This window comes from Leuresthes tenuis, unplaced genomic scaffold (genome assembly GCF_036924035.1).
Source record: "Leuresthes tenuis unplaced genomic scaffold, fLeuTen1.0.hap1 SCAF_17, whole genome shotgun sequence".
NCBI lineage: Eukaryota > Metazoa > Chordata > Actinopteri > Atheriniformes > Atherinopsidae > Leuresthes > Leuresthes tenuis.
In genome coordinates this window covers 3777413-3791168 of record NW_027325371.1, presented here as the reverse complement: position 1 = coordinate 3791168, position 13756 = coordinate 3777413, and the positions used below count along the sequence as shown (strand labels likewise).

At 43.7% G+C, this 13756-nt stretch overlaps 1 protein-coding gene across 3 annotated transcripts in view; it reads left to right on the top strand.

The window, feature by feature from the left end:
* Positions 1-13756, top strand: part of rbfox3a (RNA binding fox-1 homolog 3a) — a 445121-nt gene that overhangs the window by 173285 nt on the left and 258080 nt on the right. The window lies entirely within an intron of this gene.

The window sequence follows — 13756 nt, the reverse complement described above, 5'->3', positions numbered from 1 at the left end:
CCAGAGGCACATCTCATCTTTCTACTGTCCTTTTTTAGTGACATCGCTCTTATTTCATCATATTGGAATGAGTACTTTTGTGCCGCACAGTCATTTCTCACGATGATGTGAGATGTACCGCGTGTGCAGATGGGAGATGAATCATAGATGGATGCTTCTCTCTGTGCATCCCTTTGCCCAAGATGTGCTGAGCATATGCGTGTGCCATTCATAATATGCATGCAGCGTAGTTTTAATGACAACACCAGCAGCTGCACAAATAAGCTTTTTTTCCGTTCAACATTTGTACTCACATGTGCATCATCGACCTCCGAGTAAACAGACAGTAATGAGCGCACTGTGTATGAACATATATATCCTTGTTGTGTGTGTGTGAGGAGGTCAGAAAGTCAGTGTCCATTCCTGCTTGCTGCCCTTTGATCAAAGAACCTCATTTAGTCCGCCCACGGCATGTGTCTGAGCCATATGAGGAGTGGGTGTACTTTATGTGCGTGGGGGGGGGGGCTGAGATAGATGGGCCCTGCGCACTGACTGCAATAGTGAGGCTAATGGGCACTCAGGTCGGCAGGGGTGGATGTGCATCCTGTTGTGCAGATATGTCACCAACACCAAAACCCTTCTGAGGCCTTGACCGGGGAAAACACAAATCTTTGCAAAAGAAAAAGCATATTGGGCCAACAAAACGTTCACAAACACACTTTGGCATATTCATTTGGCAGAGTAAAAAGGATTGATCTGAGCATGGCAATTAGGCAAATTTCAGAACTAAGCATCTGGCGAGGCGAGAATGCTTCGCCTGGCAGAGGATTACCATTTTAGTTCCATTTTCAGCCCAGAATGTGTTATTTCACAGCACTCCAGCAGCACTGCGGCTCACGCAAAAACCAGCACATGAGGGATCTTTATGCAGCATTTTTGTTGTGTCTTTTATTTCCACAACCTTCTAAGTCAGAGTAGCGCTTTGATTAATGATGATTAGGTTTAATATGTGTGTTAGTAGCTGTAGTGGCCGACCTGCCTTTTCCACGGCCTTTATGAAAATGAATTGTCGGGGTAAAATGCCCGGGATGATAGCAGCCTGCCGATGAGCTTGCTTTCTAAAGTAGGCTGATATGAATGAGAACCATTCCCCCAATTACGGAAGATTAGGTTACCCTCCACCAATCTGAATCCTTAAATCCCTTCTGTTTTTACAGCTCTGCCTGGCGAATGTAATTCAGCCTTGAGACCTGGGCAGAATAGCAATAAAAGAAGGTAGAAACTTTTGCAGTGAAATCCAGGCAGTAAAAATATCCATTGGGAGAGAGCTAAAGCACATGATAATTGACACTGCGCTGTGTTGCGGTTGGCTGTAATTAACTGTGTAACAGAGGTTGTCAGTTGGAAAGAGAGAAAGCTCTATCTTAGTGCATTTAACACACTTGAAAGTGCAACATTTATCGTGTCTTTCCAGCTTTCACTGAGGGTGCATTTCAGGTTAGTGTGGGCCTCTTAGCTGCATTTATCCAGATCTTTTACTACAAGCCCAGTCAGACATTATCCACTGCTTTCTTTATCCTTTGTACCACAGTTTGCACACAGGAAAAATCAAAAGGAGCCATTGTTTCTGGGGCAAGCGGAAAAGGCTTATCATCTATTTTTAGTGTGCTTTTCCTCGTTGTTGCCTGGGCCACGATTCATGCTTATGTCTAGAGATTTTGTGCCATAAACTATGTTGTGGTTCGCAGCCAGGCGCTGGCTGGTGACAACTCTCACCCACACATTAGTGATCTACGAGCCTTATAGCACAGACCCCCTGCTGCCTCGCCAGCCGCTTTTCAAACACACAGGGCCACAGCAGTGTCATTCTCTGTGTGTGATAGCACCCATATGTGCAGAGAGCACCTGTATTAACAAAATGTGCCAAGCCTTTATTTCTCATCACTTATCACAAGCCGCTACATGCTGTACCGAAAAGAGGAAAAAAGCTCATAAAGATAAAAATCACATTTCACTAGAGGGTGCTTGTGTGACAGTGATATATGCTGTGAGCATCCTGGCACCTCATTGAGAAGAGAGTGAGTTCTGGGTGGGTAAATCAATTTGTGCAGAGGCCGTTGGTGCTAGTATTGGTTTCGTGATATGATCTTTGTTGTCCATTTTTAGAGGTCAGCGTGAGCGCAACGACAAGGGCAGAAGAACCTGACCGCTTTTTCTTTTGTTTCTTGCCTGGTAAACGATCTCCCCCAAGAGGATTGTGGGTAAAGTAAGTCTTAATAAAAAAGGTATGTGCTTTTTCCTAGGTTTAGGCACTATGGATTCTCTATTAAGAATGTACGTTCATCCATTACCACGCGCGTCTTGATAGAGTGTCCAGAGCCAGAGGCGAGTGCAGTCTGTGCATTAATCGCTGTAATTACTCAGCGAGGGTGACAGTGATTCTGGAGGTGTGTCTGAGTACATATACCAGTGGAGGACTGGGGGCGGGCAGTGGGAGACCAGTCAATAGGTGAATCCAACTCCGTCTGAGCTCTCTGGTCAGAAAGTAATGAAAAGAAGGCTTCGAGATGCGTCAGCAAGTCCAGCAATTTCCTCATAAGCATCTCAAGGGGGGTGGCGGAGTGCATGAAATCATGAAAGACCTAATCTGAGGACTTTTGGTGCGTTTAAACAGCTGAAAACCACATTTCAGCTCACTCTGTGTTTGATCCTTTGATAAACACACAACTGGATGCGAAGCGTTGAAGTTGCAAGTCAAAGTTTCCTTTTATCGGATTCAAGGAAGACGTCACCGCACTGGCCGGACTCTTTGACTGACTCGCGATCTCTGATAAGTGCAGTGCAAAATCACCACAGCAACGACTGCTTAGCAACAAAAACGTTTCCATCATAAGAAAACAAAGAAAACACACCAAGAAAATGGAGATAACAGAATCATCGCTTGATTCGGTGTGTGCTGGTAAATCATTTTAGTTTTATTGCACAAACTGCCGGGATGTGGGCTGCACAGGTTTCCAGCGTGAGAGATGCTCGTAAAGAGGAGGAGACGAATGGTCGAGTGAAACGTGTCAAGTCAGGGATATGAAAGCGGAGGAGGGGGAGCAGAAGGCGCTGCAGCTCGGAGGGCTGTGCACTGTATTGTCTGTACAAGGGCAGCAGAGTTACTCTTTGTGTTACGCTTCTGGAATGTGTCGTCTAACACTGCCAATGTTCCAGCTAATCAGAGCGGCATTGTTGGTCATAATAAGTGAATAGTTTAATAGGTGAACGTGTGCCACTTCGCTTCTTATCTCACAGTGACTTTCACTTGCACCGCCTGCAGCAAGTAATCATGAGAAATATATGACTCAGAGACACCGTTTTTAATTAAGGACAGTTTTTAGCATCATCAAAAAAAAAAAAAAAAAAGGGTGGGGGGTTGATTTGAATATGCTGAAAGACTGTGCATGTGAGCCATTTTCTTTGGGTTTCTCATTAATCACAGAACCATGTCTGATACCAGTGAACAGGAGAGGAAACCAGGCTGGAATGGCAGAGTGGAATATTTGAACATCTCAGTGCTGATGTGTGCAAAGCAGAGTGTGTGTCTGCAGGGGAGGCTTTGAAATTTCATCCTCTCCATCCCTTTTAACTTGGCGGAGGGGATGTGTGTGCCTCGCTCCAGTTAGCCAATGGCTGTTAGGAAGCTCCTGAATATCCCCACTACCACCACCCCTCTAACCATTCTCACACACACACTCTCCTCACTATCTTGCTCCTCTGCCCCCCCTCCCCCTCCCTCCACTCCACAGACCTGCATTGTGTCAGATAGTTTAATGTGAAATTGCTTTTCTTTCAAATTTCCCTCTGGAAACGCAGGTCGTCGCAAAATGTTACATCTCATAATGGCGTGTTATTGTTGTTCTTTCATACGAGTCCTTGGCTTCTGAGCAAAGGATTTTTCAGCACTGAGCTGAGGTCGCGCTCGGCTGTTTTTCCCTCTGCTGCCGTCGCCTCTCTTTTCTTCGGCATCTCGGATTCTGGACCGACTTCTTCCTCTGCTGCGCCCATGGTAACCTCGTTGAAAAATTTATCACCGCCTCACTCTATGATTACGCTATGCATTAGCAGGGCTTAAATTTAATTTGTCGGCGGACCCTCGCGGCAGTGCTACGGGCCTGGCCTATCAGAGACACTTTGTAAAGGCCCTGCAAGAGCCTCCCGGGGTCATCCTATCAGTCAGACACTCTGTCAGCAGACACACTCAGTTAGTCAGCATCGAGTCAAAAATGTGGCCCAGCCAAGCCACACGCCACCGTTGGCTGCTCCGCTGGGCCGCTGCTGTGGGCATCAAGCTCCCACGCCTGCCAATCAAAGCTCCAGCAAGGATGCTGACCTTTGTTCCCCTGCTGAAATGAATGCTCTTCAACAGGTGATCCGACGACACCCTTGCCTCGGCACTCGGAAGTTTAAATGTAGCATAGCTTCTTCACTTTTTGGGTCTTTATTGTGCCACCCTCTCTTTGCATTGCCCTGTTGAAGAACTACTGGGTGTTTGTCAGTAACTCTGTATGACGTACTCACATTATTTCGTATATTTTTAGACTTAATTCAGCGCGGTGTCAATCCTCTGACAATCGCCTCAGTAATAATCACCTGTCGTAAAGTGGCTATTACTGTCTTCCACTGCTGTGATTTACATTAATACCTGGTAGTTAATGTCATGTTTCTTTATTGAGAGAATGTGGGACATTAAATTCAACGTACTGCCTCTGCAGCTATATTATTCCCTCTTTTACACTTCTTTATTTTTACTTTCACATTTTTTCCTTTCAGACGGCTATCAAAAAAAGCTTGATCTGAGGGCACTCGAGGCTGCTTTTATCACCGCTCCCTGAATGAGAAGGTCAATTTTCAAGGCGTTTTGTGGGGGAAAGATGTTAAAACCAGCTAGTTACTAAGAGAACCGAGAGGGCCTCGTGCTTTCTGCAGCTCTAATTGGGATCCATTTTCATCTCATATGGTTTTAAATGTCAAGAACAGAGCACATGCAAAGTGTTTTGAATTTGTTCAGGAAGGCTTCAGTCCCTGGGTCACATAGGTTGAAAAAAACCATATTAGTTTATTATGAAAAGAGGACATAGTGTAAAAAGGCACTTTATTCTGGAGCCAAGTTTCACCATTGAAAAAGTTAAAAAGGAAAAAAAAAAAGATGATGTACTGCCGCTGACCTCATCCTTGCTCCGCTGGGAACATAATGTCAGAAGTTGCCGGCGTTTTTCTCCATTTGACAGAAACAAATCCTCAGGAAGGACTCGTTCCTCCCTGTGTGGAGGATTTATACTCTCCCGATGCCTTTGCCTCCTCTCACTGTCCAAACACGACGCCCAGAGACTCCCGGCCCCTGAAATTTATAAATGGGAATATTTATTTCTTAGTTTATGTACGGCTTGGCCAGAGGGTAAGAAATTAACAGCAGAGTTGGTCCTAGCATGAAATATGTACGCTAACTGTTATACAGTAGTAATACTGAAAGGTTGATATCACATACAAGTCACGTCACGGCAGAAGTTGGATGCACCTACTGTTTTTCTTCTGAACTATCTTGCTAAGAAGTTTGTTTCTGTACGTTTTGTATCCTGCTGTGTTTCCCATAGTGTCAAGAGATGAGTGTCAGTGTGGATCTGTTACGCCAGGGAGCTTTGATAGGTTTTGACAGCCTCTGCTTGAACACAATACTCAAGTTCAGATGCATTTCTTAAGCATGTCTGTGGCACTGAGAGGCGTGGTTCTCCTGTTAAATGTCACTGAAATTGACACAATCAGGCTCTGGCTCCTTCACTGGAAGGTATCTGTTTTCTGTCTTCCAAGGTTTGCTTTTTAGTGTGTTTTTAGTGTTTAAAACTCAGCCATGAGACCACTTAAAGTCTGAGTAAAGCAGGACTAAACATGGGGCTAACAGGCAGAGATGTCACACTTCTGTTAACAAATATTCTGGTTACATTCCAGTCGTGAACTAAGTTATTAATGTCGATAAATTATGTAATTTACAGTCGCCATGTCCTGCCGGTGATACAGCTGAGATATCGAATGCTAATGGCAGAGAAAGCGAGCTAGTCCAGCTATGATAACCTGTGGAAGAAGTGTATCTTCAGCTCTGTCTCAACATGGCTCTGAACACTCACCATAGGTACTCATCTCATTTTTTATTCTTTAAGTAGGAGCACAGGCCTCTAAACTATTCTAAAAATTAACCAGATACTTGGATAAATCAGAGGAGGAGCTGCTCCGACATCTACGGTGTTTCACCCGTGTTCTCCGGTAATTTCGTCCGGTTCGTCCCGATCTGATTATTCATTTGCAGTGTAAAAAGGCCCAGTATTTCCCCTGTTTTACATCAGAAAACATGCATTTTTATCATCCTGGAGGACAGACATAAAGGCACCTTTCTGATGTCTCATGTAGCCATTTGAAGTGGTTGCTTCCTCTGCTTTGGACTCTTTGTTCTCTCCCTTCCCTCAAAGGTCGGAAATGTCAAACGCTTTGCAACTGGTGAACCGCACGGATTCATGTCAAGAGTTGACCTCGGTGTGAAAGCTAAGCGAGGCAAGCAAATCCACTGACAGCAGCATTTCCTAATGAAAATGAATTTAATGTATTCGAAAATGTTACTGTTGTGCACTGTGGTGTGAATGAGCCCTCAGCCCAGAACGCTGTTCTGTCTGCACCTGAAGCGGGCTCACTATATATGACTTTGAATAGCTGTTAGGACAATACATTAATGAAATTCCCTGGAGCCTCGACTTTGCATCTGAGGTTCAAATGCAATTTTTCTTCCTGTGACAACGTATAATCCCTTGTCCAAGCAGGCCTGTATTTCTACCTTAAACATCCCTTTCATTCCTTCATTTAATAAATGACACCCAGAGGACAAAACGGGGACAAGTCCCCACTGACACCTGTGAAATATAGACTGATAATGCTCCTGCCACTTGCTTAATGCCGCTCCCTTCCACCTCCTTGGGTCTGACAGGCCGGCCCGATGCATGTATCATAATGAGTGGATCTCTCCGGCGTCAGTTAGGAGCACCTAAAGCATGTGACTGAACTTCTTTGACTCCTGAGAATAAAGGAAGAGATGAGAGAGATCTTTCCCGCCTCATGGGAGTGAACACCGTTTCTCCTTCGAGTGCATCCCCTCAGTGGTAGCCATTTCTGCTTGATGATTACAAGCACAGCAGCCATTACTTCTTCATTGTGTGTGTCTGTGCAGTGATGGTCTCAGGGGGGATGTGACGGAAAAGAGTGAAGTGCGTCGGCTCCTGCAAGTCCCCCTCTCACTGAAAAACTCAGCCAGTCATTGTTTGCATGGCTCACTTTGAATGATTTAATTACTTGCTTTAGACTTGAGCAATTATAGCTGAGCAGCACATATGTTAATTATATCTGACCTCACATTTTTGCTGCTCTGTTAATTGTTCGCTCAGATGACATTCTAAGATGACTGTCATTGCTGCTTGCGTATCGGGCAATTTATGAAAAAAATAGACTCGGAGGTTGCTGTGTGACAGATTTTGGTTGACAGAAAAGTTTAACCTGCAACACTCGGCTCCAGATGGAGAAGGAGGGAGGTCACAGAACGAGGGCATCATGACTCGTCTTTTTAAACCCTTTTATGCATCTGTTGCTAAATATGTAGGGGAATAAAAACAGCTTTAGCAATGGTTTCTCCTCCAAACACAACAAATTAGACAAGTGAAGCTGAGGATGCAGACACAGAGCCCACTTCCTGTTGCCATGTGAGATAATGCATTTTGTTTTTCTCTTGCCATTATTGCCCAGGAAACATCAAAAGCCACTTATGTCCCAGGCTGAAGCTCATACAGACGGTTCTAATGCACATTTGCCTCCGGATGTCAAAAATTCCTTAAAAAATCCATTAAAAGTAGCATCCAAAGACAAACTGCTACCTGAACTAATACGTGGTGTTAAACGACACACTTATTGCACATTTTGCAAACATGATTTTATCACGTAGCTTATTATCGCATTTAATGGGGGTGGTTTTCACTTTTGCTGGAAATGCACTGTGTGGTTTAATTCCTCTGCCAGTGGGGAGCGAGAGGAGTTGAGGCAGCGTGGAAGGCAGATGCACACAGTGAGTTCTTCAAATTCATTTTGTCTTGCAGTATGATTGCGGTGGCGTGACTGTGGCTTTATGAAGCAATGGCAGAAAGAATGAAAGATACTCGTGCTGCTCAACATGATTGCATTTGATAATGTTGCTGTATGTCTCTGCATGCTGTTACTAATGGACTGTGCTTTTGTTTGTCACCTTAACTGAGCAGCGATGTTTCTCGTTTCACTTCACTAAACCAGAAATGAATTCTGGAAAAATAGGATGAGTCTCGTGTTGTATTTATGGAGAAATAGGTTGTTTTCCTCTATTTTAAGATTTCTGATAAATAGACTATCATCACTATGAAAACCAGTGGCTATATTTGCTACTCTAAAGATAACTTAAACATTTTTAAAAGCATCGATTTTCACTGACAATCTGAAAGTTGAGGCTTAGCTGGGAAGTGGTTTGTGTTCTGCAGCTTTCTAAAAGCTCAAAACCCAAACCAGGTGAGGTTATTCTACTCCACAGAGACCCTGCTGCTGAACTTTCTGAACTGCCTCGTTAGTAGTCCAGACTTTGGTTCCCTTACTTAATGACATCCCATGTCGTCACATACCGGCGCTCTTTCAGGAGCCCTCTGCTGGGGTTTTAAATGGTGGGTTCATATGAGCTGGTAACAGTTGCAGCATCTGTTTAAATTGCAACATGTTTTGATTTAAGCACTTTTTCTTATTTAAATAAGTATTTTATTTCATTTTGAGAACTTTGTTGACCATTCACACCAAGCTGGGTGAGGAGTTGCTATTCTATCTTCTCAAACCCCAGCTGGTCGAGGCGGATAGCCACCCTTCCTGAGTCTGGTTCTGCCAGAGGTTTCTTCCTGGTTCTGGTTCTGCCAGAGGTTTCTTCCTGAGTCTGGTTCTGCCAGAGGTTTCTTCCTGTTAAAGGGAGTCGTTCCTTTCCACAGTCCCTCAGGCTCAGGATGGGAGATTGGACTGAAGACAAGTTTCGGTGCAATCTGTTGGTTTCCTTAGCTCGGATATTATTTTTGAATTGGCTCTATATGAATTAATTGGATTATGATTACAATGAATTGAATTCCAATTGGCTTGAATTGGACTATATTATTTAAGTGCCTTGAGATGACATTTGTTGTAATCTGGCGCTATATACATAAATAATAAGGGACTGGATAGTGTTGTGGTATGATTGCCAGCTTTCATGTGGGAGATCTGGGTTAAAATCCCCGGCATGAAAGGTACTATCCAGTAGGGGTCCTTAGGCAAGACCCCCTTACCCTAGCTGCCTAACTGTAAGTCGCTTTGGATAAAAGCGTCTGCTAAATACTTAAACATAAACATAAAAATTGAATTGAATTGAATTATGTTGGATTGTAAAAATGCTGCAAAGACTCAGCTGTAATGAGCAGCACATCTGACCCATTTGGAACAGCGAAGCCGGGAATCCAGAAAGTCCTGTTTGTATGTTGTTGGTTTGTGCTGTTTTCGTGTTTTAATTGAACAGCACCAGAGTTCGTCAGGAGGTGGACTCTTAAAGGAGGCTCCGCTCACACTAACAAATCACTAAAGCCGCCGATAAACGTCCTCTTGAGCGGCTGGTTCCACGCCGTGATGACGCAGCATTATGATCGTAATGCGACCACAAATGACCGAGAGAGCAACTGCATGCAAACTGTAAAAATGGCGTCCATCGAAGTGACGTTTGCTTGGTCATTTTCTGGCTCTAACCAAGTAATGTTATTGCCTAAATCCAACCAGGAAGTGAAGAAAAGCCTTTGGTAAAGCGCTGTTGTTATCTGTTGGTCTGGAACTCGTGTCATGAACTCACGAATGACTGAAAGCATTGCATGTCACCGTGCCCCCCCCCCCCCCCCCCCCCCCCCCCCCCCCCCGTTACCTCATTATAAGGGTTTTGTGGCTTTTATAATTGAAATTCTTTGGAGTTATGTGTGCTCTGATGTTGAAACACTCATACGAGTCATGCTTCCCTCATGCTGCTCGCAGGGTCCACCACAATAAGTCTTATTTAAGGGCATGAACATAATAATCTGAATGATCGTATCAGCCGGTGGACTTGTTGGCCGGTGTTGTTTCACCTAATTTTAAACATAAACATTAACATTTTAGGTGTGAACGCACCCAAAGAGACGAGAGCTGAATGTGTCAGATATTAAAGCCCAGAAATAGAATGATGAACTTGTAACTGAAGTCGGTCTGAGCTCTTAAAGTGGGCACAGAGCTCAGTTTTGAATGGTAAAAAGATGACTGAGTGAACAGACAGTGAGTCTTGGAGGGCACAAAATAAGCTGCCGCCAGCAGTTACAGTTAATGAGCGATGGGACCGGAGCCTGATTGAAATTCAGCCATCTTGTGTCAGTTTCAGTAACATTTCACTGGAGGACCACGCCTCTTAATGCCACAGTTATGCTTAAGAAATGCATTTGAACTTGAGCATTGTGTTTATGCAGAGGCTGTCAAAACCTGTCCAAAGCTCCCCGGCATAACAGATCCACACTGACACTCCTCTCCTGACGCTAAAGAAAACGTTATGGGAAACACAGCATGATAGAAAACTTATAGAAAACTTCTGTGCAGGCTTTTCTGTTTTCTTAATTCTCTGTTGGTGTGAAACGTATTCAGATTGGCTCTCTTCGGCACACATTCTCTGCACCAAGTGAGCCCTGGGGGGCTCTGTTATTTATTTCAGGCCGTCCCTTTTGCAGATCAGGCAGCCAGACTGTACATTACTTGCTTCATGGACAAGGACTATCTAAAAACATTGTTGCAAACTACACGAGGCTCCTGTTCTAATTATAACTGTCATTCCAATTAGCCGCATTTGACAGTCAACTGATGCACAGTAAATAACATCACATCCCTGTTGCTGAGTTCCGGCATGTGTCTGTTTCTCTTTGTTGATTCACTTAGCATTTGGCAGACGCTGTCTTCCTTTTGCAAACTTCTTCCTCCTGAGATATTAAATCATTTAGTAGTTTGCTTGACTGATGCACAAATAACATGGTTTGAAAAGCTTCTCGTGTGCTGATTGTGTGACATACTTTGCTTGTTTGCCCTCGGTGATTAAGTGCCTCCCAAGAGCTCTTTTCCATCAGGTGTTACTTTATATTTTAGCTAATAGTTCTCTCTGCATCCCGTGTTGGTGTGTGTGCACAGCTCCTCTCCTTTGGTGGAGATTCTGAGTTGATGGCAGCACACATTCATTAGGTGGCTCAGGCTTCTTCCCACTAGGATTCACAGACAGCTGTCAGTTTAGTGCGGCTGTCCTGCACTGATTGAGCATCAACATTCCCTCGTCTTGCACATGCATTCGCACATCCTCTTACTTCGACATTTACATGCCCATCAACACATTTGACTGTTGCAGTGTGAGCTGTGGCTGACTGTCAGGACAGATTACCCAACTCTGCACATGTGCCCATAGATGCTGGAACATATTAGTGAGGGGATATAACTGTAGTATCCGATTTCACTTTCATTAGTGTTGCAGAACAACTCTGGAGTTTAATTTTATAGATCAGAATATTGGTAAACAGTTTCCTGTTTATACATCCAGCAGGCTCAGAGCAAACTTATCATCTTTATTATCATCTTTAGTATTCTTTGGTATTAGTTTGTTGATTTGTTCGGTGCTGGATCGGCTGCACAGTACAGTGAGTTTATCAGAGCTTTTTCTCCAGAAGACAGTTGCCTGCTGCTGCTGGAAATGGGGCGGATAAGAGCACAAGACTAATCTATGCAGCAAATGTGGTGTAAAACTACAGTGTATGTAGCATGTGGATGTGGCCTTTGTGAAGTGAAACACTGCTTTGAAAATGTAACTTCCTGCTAAGAATAACTATAGTTTAAATTGTTGAATAAAATAAAAAATCCAGCCTCTGTACTATTCTGATGAATAAGAAAATTAGCTATGGTCACCAACATGTTTTGTTCTTTATTTCTGCTCTAAATTTAGCTAAAATCAGGTCTGTAGGGATTGAGCCTTTTTTTGGAGCAAGCCCCCAAGTGGCCATTTGAAGAACTGCAGCGCAGTGAAACAACATCTCTGTAGCAATGTGAGGATTCTGCACACACTTACACTCGTGTGACTTGTAACAGCATCAGACAGGATATCCCATCCATGTGCACAGTTGTGAGATGTGTGCAGAAATTGCAGATCCAGCTGTCTCTGTGTCTCTTCACATGGCTCCACATTGATAAGCAGTTGATCCTGTGCACGTCAAATGAATGCTTTCTGCAGTGGAAAGCGAAGTAGAGTCGAACTGAGTCAGGCTCCACCGTGCAATGGGGGAAAAAAACTTAAACAAAGGTGTTTTTCTCCCCGCAAGGTGTCCACCTCTGTAAAAGCCAAAACTTTTCATCAAAGGGGCTAAAATACTGCAGAGTTGGTGTTAGTGTGAGTCGAGTTTATGATTCTTTCATTTCAGAGCACAGACAGTTATTAAGCTTTAGATTTTGTAATTGAAATAAAATGCTGAACTGAATCTGCTCAGAAATCTTTGATCTGAGGGAGACTTTTCCTGGTTTAGTAAAGGTTATAATAATGATGATAATTATGTATTATTTTGAACAAACAGGGCACCTGTCTTCTGGAACTTATATCGGCTATTTTGCATTTTTTAATCTAAACATTTGTTCTCCCAGAAGGGTAGCATGTGATCAATAAAAAAAAAACCTGATTATCTGAAACTTTCAGGAAAATGCAAATGCACACCAAAGTTTTGCTAGTTTTTCATCTCATTGTTTATTAGATTTTAAATAAAGAATCTTTCATTCTTCCTGTTCATTGCTGCTGTATGGAGTTCATTATTATCATGCATTGGTATTCAGACATGCTGGCCCAATGTGGCAGTCTGTTAAAGAACGTGAATGGGGGTGTCACCTCTCAGTTAAGGTAGCGCTGCCATCCTCGAGCCTCTGTGTGCTTGGACAGCTGGCCTCAGAGTTAGCAAGTGTAACTGTGGAGGAATGGATGCTAAATAACATAGCCTACAGCTCTGCCCCTCCTGCCTGGCTGGCTAGCTGGCTGGCTGTGCTAGCAGGCGTGACGCGACAGGACTGAGGCCAGAGCCAGCTACAATCCATTACTTTTACCTGCGGAGGAGGAGAGGGAGAGATTGAGTTAAGGGCCGGAGCACCTTTCAGCACTCCCCTCTGCATGCTAATGCCACTAGCGCTTCAAAAGGGATCAAAACCTGCTGGCTGCAAAATGTAGCTTCTCAACTGACTGAAGGATGGAAAAATCCTCCCTCCTCCTTGATGCTTTTCTTGCACACATATGCATAATAACACAGCAGCACACTCTGTTTAAATGAGTGTTTTTTGAGTGTTAGTGCACATCAGCCGACTCTAAACCTGCAATTCAGATGTTAAGCTTTTATGTTTGTATGACCATGTGCACGCTCCGTGCATAATAAGTACAGAAAGTATCTGCTTTTAAAGAATAGAGGACTAATTAATTCAAATTCCAGTTAGAAAATGAAAAAGGAAATAAAAGGGGGGCAAGCACGATGGAAACCTAGCTGTCAGATTCCATGTCTTTTTTCCCTCCTCTAGATTTATCACTCGCTCAGTGATGTCACGACACACATCCACACCAACACAAATCACCGCCATCGCCTAAAATTTCCCATGCACA